Source organism: Malaclemys terrapin, chromosome 3 (genome assembly GCF_027887155.1).
Source record: "Malaclemys terrapin pileata isolate rMalTer1 chromosome 3, rMalTer1.hap1, whole genome shotgun sequence".
Taxonomy (NCBI): domain Eukaryota; kingdom Metazoa; phylum Chordata; order Testudines; family Emydidae; genus Malaclemys; species Malaclemys terrapin.
In genome coordinates, this window is record NC_071507.1 from 94410193 (window position 1) to 94422155 (window position 11963).

The window sequence follows — 11963 nt, forward strand, 5'->3', positions numbered from 1 at the left end:
CCACTAGCCCAAGTCTGTTGACCTGGGCTGAGAGGCTGACTTCTGCGGGCTGTGTACCTATACTCTAAGATTTTCAGGCCTGTGTTGTGCTTTGTTGTCTTCTTTGTTTGTGAAATTAGCTTGCAGTTTTCACCTCTCTTTGTTGCTGACTCATCCTTCTGAAATTTCCTCTCTATGTTGTCTTCATCAGTTTCTTTTCAAGTATCCATCTACTTTGAAACAAGACCCTCCAACACATAAGAACATAAGAATGGTCTTACTGGGTCAGATCAAAGGTCCATCTAGCCTAGTATCCTGTCTTCTGACAGTGGCCAGTGCCAGGTGCCCCAGAGGGAATGAACAGAACAGGTAATCATCAAGTGATCCATCCCGTCACCCATTCCCAGCTTCTGGCAAACAGAGGCTAGGGACACCATTCCTGCCCATCCTGGCTAATAGCCACTGATGGACCTATCCTCCATGAATTTATCTAGTTCTTTTTTTGAACCCTGTTATGGTCTTGGCCTTCACAACATCCTCTGGCAAGGAGTTCCATCACATGTCTGCAAGCCCTGGATTACCTAATTAGGTAGAGATCCCAGTGCTTCACTCAGAGGAATGAAGTTCTGGAACAGCCTTCCAAGGGGAGAAGTGGGGGCAAAAGACATATCTGGCTTCAAGACTAAGCTTGATATGTTAATGGAGGGGATGGTATGATGGGATAGCCTAATTCTGGCAATTAATTGATCTTTGACTATTAGAGGTAAATATGCCCAATGGCCTGTGATGGAATGTTAGATGGGGTGGGATCTGAGTTACTATAGAGAATTCTTTCCTGGATGTCTGGCTGGTGAGTCTTGCCCACATGCTCAGGGTTTAGCTGATCACCATATTGGGGTCGGGAAGGAATTTTCCTCCAGCGGCCCTGGGTTTTTTTTGCCTTCCTCTGAAGCGTGGGGCATGGGTCACTTGCTGGAGGATTCTCTGATCCTTGAAGTCTTTAAACCATGATTTGAGGACTTTAATAGCTCAGACATAGGTCAGGAGTTTATTACAGGAGTGGGTGGGTGAGATTCTGTGGCCTGCATTGTGCAGGAGGTCAGACTAGATGATCATAATGGTCCCTTCTGACCTTAAAGTCTATGACTCTGTGACTCAAATAATTATGGAAATAGCTCAACGTTCCAGGGCTTGTTTCAGAAAGTGTCGAAAAGTGGGGATGCTTGTCCAAACTGCCTAGATGAGTCATGGGGCTGCATAATTGTCTAGAAATCTTGCAAGGATCTGATTGCTTATTCCAGGGTTATAATATTTCTATGGACTTAGGTCATTATCTAGCACAACAGTAAATTCAGTTAGCCACATTGAACTCCTACAGGCCTGGCAATTCACATGATTCTTAGAAACAGATGTGCAAACTTTTTGAATTAGCTAATCATAAGATTTACAAAAGTAGTTCAAAGGCAGATGCTATTTCCCCCTCTGATTTAAACCCTTAGTTTCAAGAATGATTCACTATCAGCTAAAGAGAAGTTTGCTATATATTAAGGGAAATGGCACAATAGGCACAATAGGAGAATGATTTAGCACCACTGCTGCCTTCTTTTGCCCACACTGTTCAACATCTACTTGGCATGCATAATGACTGATTGCCCTAGAAGATCACGTATGCACAGTCAGCATTGGGGGGTGAACAATCTCAAATCTTCGGTTCACTGATGACATTGACGGCCTGGCAGACAGCGAACATGAACTTGCCAGCCTTGTGAAACGATTGGATGAAACCTCTGCAAAATACGGCATGGAAATCAATGCAGAGAAAACCAAGCTGGTGACAAACAAACGTGACAGGATCAGCTCACATATGTCAGTGGACGAGAGCTGGAGACAGTTAAACAGTTCAAGTATTTTGGGGCAATCGTCACCGATGAAGGATCAAAGGCAGAAATTCTGACAAGAACTGCGCAAACAGCAGTAGCAGTGGCAAAACTAAAGCCAATTTGGAGGAATAAGAACATTTCTCTGGAATCCAAACTGAAACTGCTGCACGCATTGGTCATCTCAGTTATTCTGTATGCGGACGAGACATGGACCGTTACGGCAGAGCTTGGACGGAAAATACAGATAGTAGAGATGAGATACTTCCGTAAAATCCTGGGCATCTCCTACTTCACCATGTCAATAATGAAGAGGTCTGCAACATCATCACCCAACACTCTGGGTCATATATAGACCTCCTGACGCCCGTGAAGAAGCGCAAGCTGAAGTGGTACGGCCATGTAACAAGATCATCTGTCCTATCCAAGATCATCCTCCAAGGGACAGTACAGGGGAAGAGAAGAAGAGCTAGACAGAAGAGATGGATTTACAACATAAAAGAGTGGACAGGAATGAACTTCACGGAGACTCAAGCACTGACACACAATCATCAGGAGTGGAGACAATTAGTTGATTGATCATCAATGATGGTGTCCCAATGACCAATGCAGTTATGGGAGTGATGATAATGAAGGAAAAGAGAGTTCTTCCTGCCCCTCACCCTCCCATACTTCTTTACTTCTAAATTTAGGCTATTTAAAATGTTACTTCTATTGTGGTTTTCTCTCTGCTCTTTTTTGCATAGTCTCACTAAGTGGAACATGAAGCCAGTGGTATTAAAGTTTGGTTCAAGTTTTGGACTCCATCCTAATCAGACACTGTCGCTATTAGATAAAATTTTGCCCCCCTCCCTTCCCATTCACAAATGTTCTCAGAAGCCCCAATTCACCAAAGCACAAAAGCACATACTTGCATTCCACTGAAATCAAATGGGACATAAGCACAAGCTTTAAGTTAAACATGTGGTTCATTGCTTTCCTAAGTACGGATGTACTATTGAATGGAGGCTAAAATTTGGGCACATTTGTAAATTTGCACCCAGCTTGTAAGAATGCCCAATTAACTTTGATGGTCGGCAGTTGGTACTAAAATCAATTTATTCCATATTTCAATGTTTTAATAACATCACTATCTTTCTTTTAGACAGAGGGGACTTCTTTTCATGCTTTAGCTAGTCTTTTCTCTGAGGATACTGTCACTCAGGGCTAATCTGTTTGCTAAAGAGTTAATTATGCAGAGGTGAAGATTCCCAACACTGATGATTTAAAATGTTCTTCAATTCAGTAATAGCTTTATAAACTACTTCAGTGGTTTATTAAAATACTAACACTGTAAATGACATTTGGCCTTTTCTTAAAGTATTTTAAAAACTGATCTTCATATTCCAAATTACATCAGCTACAAACTATTATGTGGTTGTTGCCAAAGCTCCTGAGTGAATTTCTATGATCTATGTTCTGAAGGTGGTAAGACTAATGGTCTGTGATCACCTATGAATATTTGGTAGCATAATTTTGATGCCCATTTGACCCATTGACTTTAAAAACATAAATCAAAAATCTTGACTAGTAAGTAATGAATGCCATCTGACTTCAGTGGAAGCTGCTGGCTTCTCTGCACTTTTGAAACTCATCTCACTGATTTTCAGAAACCTAACTTTATGCTCTATTTAAAAAAATCTTGCTCAAGATTTTTTCAGACACAGAGAAAAGGAAGGAAGTTGAAATCTCTGAGTAAGGGGATTCTACGGAGACGATTATTGGAGAAGATCCTTAATGTCCTTTCTTTTACCATCATTCTGAAGTAATAACATTATTAGCAGGCCCGCTGATGGGGAGGGACAAAGACAGCAATTGCTCAGTGGCCTGGATGATTTAAAAGGGCCCAGGGCCCGTGGCAGCTGGGAGCCCAGGGCCCTTTTAAATTGCCTGGCTGGGCCGCAGGGCTCCTAGGCGCGTGAGAATGCTCCGGGCCCCGCATGGGCGGTCCCAGAAATGATGGATTCGTCACTTCCACTCTGGGCCCCTTTCCCTCCTAAGGATGGCCCTGGCCCAGGGGCCCGGAATTTCTGTCAGTGGGCCTGGTTATTAGCAGGAATAATATATGAACAATTAACCTTCCCACATCTCTTGAGAACAGGGCCACCCGGGGTGGGGGGAGGCAAGTGGGGCAATTTGCCCCAGGCCCCGCACGGGCCCCCACGAGAATATAGTATTCTATAGTATTGCAACTTTTTTTTATGGAAGGGGCCCCCAAAATTGCTTTGCCCCAGGCCCCCTGAATCCTCTGGGTGGCCCTGCTTGAGAAAACAATAAATGATCTTTCAAAGTTCTTTGGCAAAAGCCAAATGACTGAAGTAAATCTAATGCAGATGATATTCACCTTTTACTGGCACATTATTTTAACTATTTTAGTGAAGTTTTATTCCAACTCTTAGTTGAAATAGCTGGTCTGTAATTTGCTGGACTGGGTATCATTACTTACTCCGAATATATAATTAAAGTTCAGGACAGAGGGATGTAATATGAACTGCCTCCTGACTATGAGCGTCTCATATTGAAATGAGCCATTCAGCAACACCTTGCAGCAGTAGTAAAACCTTTAAAGCATTCCATTAATTCTACCACATTAAAGAAAAAGAGCATCCATTGTCATGGGAAGCAGCTCTGGCTGCTCTCTGGATTGAGTTATGCTGCTTAATGGCTGCTCCTGCTAGACTGAGCAAGCAGTTAACTGATGGCTTTCAAGGCAAAGTTGCCTCATGTTCTCAGGCCTCAGGCAATCTTGTTGGCAAGTTATAGAAAAATTTATATATAACTGGATACAATCCACATATAAACTGGGCAGAATCCAGCACACCAGTGAAATATGAAGTGAACTTTCCTACTAACCCAGGCACCTGAGTGGTGGTTGGTCCTTGGTCCGCCTGGATATGTTCAAAGTGATTTTCCTGTGTCTATAGACCATGACGGGATTGGGACCACTGGATTTTGCCTTCAAATTCCATCCCTTCATTCCAATCTGCCTCTTAAGTGCCTAAATATTTTTGTGAATTTGAGCCTAAAACTCATAAAGACCTTTGTGAATCTGTATCTGCCTCGGTATTGGTTCTATCTTTGACTAAGCAAATACAGAAACTATAGGCCAGATTCTGTGCTGAGGCTGAGATCAACCATGTGCAGCAGAAAAAGGGGGCTGCCAGCGAGCCAGTGATGGCTTCCTGATTCTGTGCCTGCATCTGTCCCAGTCCTGTCCCTGGAATAGGTTAGACAGATAGAGATTGTCCTATGTAATTTCATGGCCATTCATCACCATAATATCTGGACATCTTGCAAGTAATTAAAAGAACAAAGAAATGCAAAAAAGCAGCTCTTCCTTCATCACCTGTAAGAGCATACTTGAATAGGTAATAAATGTCACAAATAAACCCAGTTTTACTGTGCAAGTGGCCAGAGCAGCTATTGAATCTCTTTAATGTTGCTAATAGGAAAAAGCACATAAGATTCTTTCCCACATGCTCCCTTGGATATTTCACCATCTGTGTGGCAGATGCATCAAGGAAGGACATTATTTAAAAATGAATCTTTCTTCTTTGGCAGCCTTACCAATGAAATTAAAATCTCCCTTAAATCCTGACTGTTTGATTAGAGTTACAATCATGAGGCATGAAATTAAAATGAGGCAGGATTATTAAAGGTTATGAGTAAAGAGCACATGCACTGAGGTCATCTAATGCTATTGACTGTAGCACTGTGTGATCATTTTATACCACTGGACATTTAATATAATTGCTCTTGAAAGCTGGGAAGAGTTGAGCTTTATAAGTGGTTTGGACCAAGATGGCCTGTCTTCTTCTCCTTGTTCCAGTTCTTCAGCACTGGACAGGTTCTAAATCTATAGCAGATGTGATTAATAATAATAAATATTCATCTGTGTTTCTCTGTCTGAAGTAGCATAATTTGACTGCTCAGTAAAAATAATGCAGTATAATGAATACAGTAAACCAAGGTCATGAAAACATGTCTGAAAAGAGACATATCAACATGAAATATTAAAACACCTGTGTGTGCGCCTTGTTGAATTGCCTGTGAATGGTTTGTGCTATGACATACTACATGTTTTCAGTTTTTAATTTTTACAGCAACTTTTAGCTATAACAATCTTATTTTTAATTAAACTATGCTAGTAATTTTTTTAAAAACAGCAGACTGCTACTCTCTGTCCTATGAGAATGTTTTAGAGCAGGGGTTCTCAAACTGGGGAGGTCACAACCCTTCAAAGGTTGCGAGGTTATTACCTGGAGGTCTCGAGCTGACAGCTCCAGCCCCGCCAGACACAGGGTTGACAGCCCCCATTAAATTAAAATTAAATTAAATTAAAAACCTCAATTTTTTATTTATAAGGGGGAGGGGAGTCGCAGTCAGAGGCTTGCTGTGTGAAAGTGGTGGCCAATACAAAGAGTTTGAGAACCACTCTTTTAGAGTTTCAGGGTTGAGATTGTCCTCTTTCCTGAAGGTATGTCTACACTACAGCAGCACAGCTATGGCGCTGCAGCTATGCAGAGCAGTGCAGTAGTGTAGATGCTTGCTTCAGAAATTCAGGGTTTTTTTCTATCACTGTAGTAAATCTACTCCCTCAAGAGGTGGTGGTTAGGTCAACAGAAGAATTCTTCCATTGACCTAGCGTTGTCTACTCCCAGGCTTGGGTGGCTTAACTATGGCTGAGGATTATGGATTTTTTTACACCCCTGAGTAATGAAGCTTGTTTTACTTATATTTTAGGTGTAGACAGAGTCTCAGACTCCAGAGAGAATGAATGATCCTAGGGGATGGTCATGGGAAACTGTTTATTCACACTCAGGGATTTCTCCTATGGGTTACCATAAGGCTCTATCCTGTTAATCCTCTTACTTAAGGTGTAGTTGAACCAACTAGAAGAGAACGGAAGAAGGTTTGAGTTACTAGGATACTCAACACTTGATCTCCTTTCTTGATCTGCTCAGTTTCTGAGATCAAGGACTGGATATGAAATAGTTGCCTGAGTCGCCAATCAGAAGAGGGAGAGACCCAGGGTGAATGAGGAAACAACTAGGGATCATAATGGAGATGATATCATCCCTTTGGGGATATGTCTATTTTTTTATTAACAAGGTTTGCAGTTTAAAGATCCTACTAAATGGCTGGTTGCTCTTGGATTTCCAGGTGGCAGCTGTAGCCAAGAGTAATAGAGCAGGTCAGTGAATATTTGGATGACACTTCTTTGTATGAAAATGCTGATTGTTGAAACTGAAACTTTTCATGGAAATGTATTGGTTTTGATAAAACTTTCATCAGGAAGGCTTCTTAGGTCCAGAATGAAATTTGAGGGACTGATTCTCTATAGCCCAATTAGAGCACTTGCCTCGGATGTGGGAGACTCAGGTTCAAATACCTGCCCTGAATCAGGTAGAGCAGAGCTATTGGCTATTCTGCAGAGGGTCTGTCTCTCACTTTTTGCAAAGAAATTCTAGAGACCTCGGTTTCCTTCTGTTGTGGAAGGAAAACAAATTTTGAAACCTCAATTTTATTTTTGTGAATCTGAATTTTTGATAACTGGCCAGCCTTAGTTTTTTATTCACTGGGCAAAGAAATGGAGACTACTCCTTTTGGATGCAGACCACACCTTGGTTATCCATGACTTTGTCACCTCCAGATTGGGAATGTCCGTGAAGAGCACTCAGAAACGTCAGTTACTGTAGAATGTCATTGCCTACTCCCTTAGCTTACACTGGTGCTTCAAAGATGCAATGTTAGTTTTTAAAGGCATATGACTTTTGTCATATCTATCTTATAAGGGGGTCATAAATGTTGATAATTTCTAATTTGCCTTCAGCATTTAGCAGTTACCTCATGGTCGGTAACCACCATGGTCTCCATATGACTGGAGAAATGTCTTGGACAACTGCATTTATTTTAAATGGAACATCAATAACATTGTTGGAAGTACAAATAGCTTACTTAAAAAAAAAAAAAGAATCTTAGAGTTGCTCATAAAATGGCCTCTTTCTGCAGACTATAGATGTCAGTGGAGCACTATGTAATTTCAGCCTACATGGTTTTCACATTGAGGAAAAGTAAGCCATAAAGGTTTTGTGGATTCAGGAGTTAAGGGGCCGGATAAAAAACCTACTGAAGTCAATGGAAACACTCCCAGTGACATCAGTGGACTCTGGATTAGGCCCATAATGAATTGTTGTTATAGGAGTTCTTCACTCACTGTGAAGTAGTTGGCTATAGAAATTCTCTAATTCTGTTCTGTGGGGCTGCCATCTTAATAAATTCACTTTCTCAAACTGCAAAACAGCCAGTGAAAGGGAAAGGCTGAGAAAGGGAAGTGGGACTACTTTTGTCATGGCTTTCACACTATCCCATAATGTGATATTGCTGAATACACTTGCTAGCAAATAAATACATAGCTTAAATAATATTTTACCATGATTGTTTACATAGTTTAGGAACAGGTTTCTCCTGAATAATTTAAAATAAAATCATCTTCTGAAAGTTGATTTGCTTTCATGTGTTTTTTTCCTACTTTCTCCACTTTCCATGTCTACTCCCTAACCACCTCTCTGTATTTTCTCATTTCTTGTTCTAAAAAAGCATTACAGCTTTTTGGAAAGTTGAACAGAACACTTCGCTCCTCTCCTGATGCTGTTGGCTAATGAAAGTAGCTATTGCTCATCGCTCAGAGATTTTTACTACTTACAAGAGAAACATACAGACTATTAAAAATGGTTTAGTACTCTGAATTTGCATGCATTTCACAATAAAGACCACAGAACCTTAGCTATAGAATTTGCAGCAGTAATCCAAGAGAATTTAACAGAAACATTTGCTAATATTTGCTACTGAAGCAAGGGGCTTTGGACAAAAACTTATCAAGAGAAAGAGGTTTAGTTTAAAAAAAGATATAGTGGTAATGACAGTTCTAGCAATAATTAACCCTTTGCACTTACATAATGTTTTAATATTGTCAAAGTTCTATGCCAACACTAATCTTTGACAATGCTGAGGCTGGTAAGGAATTATCCTCATTTTACAGAGGCTAAAGTCAACATTTTCAAATGCAGGTACTGAAGTTTAGCCACATCAATCCATGTTTAGCTACCTAAATAAGCAGTTTGATTTTTTTTCCAGAGCTGCTGTGGGTGCCCAAAACCTCTGAAAAATCAAGCCAACAATTTAGGTGCCTAATTTTAGACAGCCACACTTGAAAATTTCGGCTTAAGTGATTTCCTCTAGGCTCCACAGGAAGTCTGTGTCAGAGATAAGATTAAAACTCAGGACTTCCTGGAACCTAACCTATTGCCCCAATCATGAATTATAGGCCCATCCTAAATTTATGTTGCTTTCTATGCAGTCCACTTCACAATGTGATTGCAGCAAGAGATACATGTATGCATTACATTTGCATACACATATATGATGGGACATGACCCCATTCCTCTGGTGAAAAGGCTAATAAGCAATCTTACACTCAGGCTGCACCAATTAGGTGCACCTGGAGAACATGGTCCACTTGGAGAAGTGGAGCTTAAAAAGGGGGAGATGGCAATGGAGCAGGGATGCTGCCATGGATTGCTATCTGTCCTAGCACAGGGATTTCAGTCTGAGGCAGTGACTAAACCTTCCCTCACCTTGTTTGGGGCAGACTGATTGTACAAACCTGATACAGAAGAGAGGCCCTGGAGGGCTCCTCATATCTGGTGACCAGTGACAGGACCTGGGAAGCACTTACTAGAGGCAGGTGGACTCAGAAAAGACCCCAGGATTGAGCTGGACTCCTGCCAGAAACAGTGAGATTTCCTAGGAGTGGGGGATCCTGTACCTATTGTGGTTGCTGGGAAACAGCGGGCCTGCATCCGTCCATAGCTAAAGGCCATACCCCTTAATCAAGGGGGAGGGCCAGTGAACTTGGGCCACAAGTGGATACTGGGGACAACAAATAAAAAAATCAGCGATGGAAATGAAGATCATGGGGTCAAAATTACAGAAGCAGAAGGGGACACCAAGCAGAGAACCCCCAAGAGTACCCACTGCTCCTCAAAGGCATCTAAGGAGTCAGTAAACACTGCCCAGAGGACATGATCAAACAAGGGAAGGGAAATAGGCCCCACAGTCTTAGAGCACCCCCGTCCAACTTCCTTCTCTTTGTGTGATGGATAGCCATCTTGGCCAGTGCCAGGAGAAGGTTGACAAGGAGGTCTTGCAACTGTGTAGGACTGGGTGCTCCTATAGGGTACCCACGAGCAAGAGACTCAAAGAGACTACAGGTAAACCCAGGCTAGGGTTGGACAACTACAACATAAACATTCAAAACTTGGAACATGGGCAGTGCAGAAATATTGAAAAATGAATCAGACATTTATCAACAATTGTGTGAAACTATATAAACAGTAGTAGCTTTAAGACTAACACTGTGTATCATATAGTCTTACATATACCAAGAGATGTAGAGAAGTCCTTCCATTCTAATGGACTAGGGAAATAACAGGTAACTTAATAGAGTGATGTAGGGCATGATGGCAGAAAAATGAGGTTGCTTGACTGCTGGGATCAGGCTGACTGACAGTAAAATGGCATCAGAGGAAGGTAACCAGGTACTGGAGCAAGATCCTTGTACATTATAAGTGTGAGTTGTAAGGTAAACTTGCATAACTCATTCATAGCTTCATCACGCATGAGTAATAGGATGTTCCAAAATTTACGTAAACCTCCCCTTGTAGCACATCACACCACCATGAAATCTCCCAGTCACTCTGTCAACAAAGATATCTAATTACATACAAAAATTACATTAAAAGAATATCAAGTGTGTAAAGTCAAGCACTCAAAAGTTAGGAAATACCAGAATTAAATTACCTGCAACAGCCTCAATTCTGATATTTCCTAACTTTTGAGTGTTGGACCTTACAAACTTAAAGTTCTATTAATATAGTTTCTGTATGCAATTTACTAACCTTTTAAAGCGGGGGGGACGGGGGACAGAAATTCCATCATGTGGAACCATATTGACTACTCCATGGTTCGTCAGCAAGGTCAGACTATTTAGCGCCACAGCACAGATCTCTTCCATTTGAAGTAACAGAATGATGGATAGCAGTAATAGATTGTCATCCTCTGGGTGGACCAGCCAGTAGAGGGAGATGAAAAGCACATTTTGCCTGTGGGTTTCAGAGCTATTTGCTGACATCAGAGGAATGTTGAGATTCAGGAATTCTAGGTTCCAGTCCAGGATCTGGAGGGAGTGTACTCTAGTGTACAGACTCTTCTGCTCCTGGACTCACCCACCTGTCCTCATCCTGATCTGTCTTTTACACTGTCTCTCCACCTCTCCATTTGTCAGGCTTCCTTATTCTCCTCTCTTTTTCGCCTGAGCTCCTCTTCTCGCCCCCAGTCCGCCTCTTCCCCCCATGACCCCACCCATCTCCATCCTCACTCTGCCTCAGGCTCCACTTCGCCCCCTGGCCTGAGGCTCCTTCCGCCCGCAGCTCGTGCCTCTTCACCCCTCCCCCGAGGCCACCCCCCACTCGCTGCTTGCACCTCTCCCCACCCTCTCCCCGAGGGGTCCCCCTGCCTGCTACCCACGCCTCTCTGCCTCTCAGGGGGAAAAGAGGCGCAAGAGTTGGGCAGGGGGAAGCAGCGAAGAAGTGAGAGGTGGATGGGAGGGTGGCGGGGGTGGAGAAGCATGGGTGAGGGAGGCCTTAGGGGAAGAGGTGGAGTAGGGCCAGGAAGAGGAACAGTGTGTGGGTGGGGACAATGGGGAAGAGCAGGCCATGGAAGTGGGGCCTTGGGGTGGAGCATGGGCGGGGCCCTGGCCCAGGCGCCCTTTCAGCAGCGGCACTCCAAAGGTGGCAGGCCAGCAGTGCACTGCCAAAGGGAGGTGCACTGCATCCTGTTTGGGGAGGCTTAGCCTCCCCGGGCCTGTTATACTCACCGCCCAAGTCCAGTGAAATGAAATAAAAGGGCTGTAAAAAAAATTTAACATAGGCAAAACAATGTATGTTTCCTAACCTCATTCTGAGAAACAGCTGAACTCTTTTGCTGAACCCTTGCCTGAAAAAAATG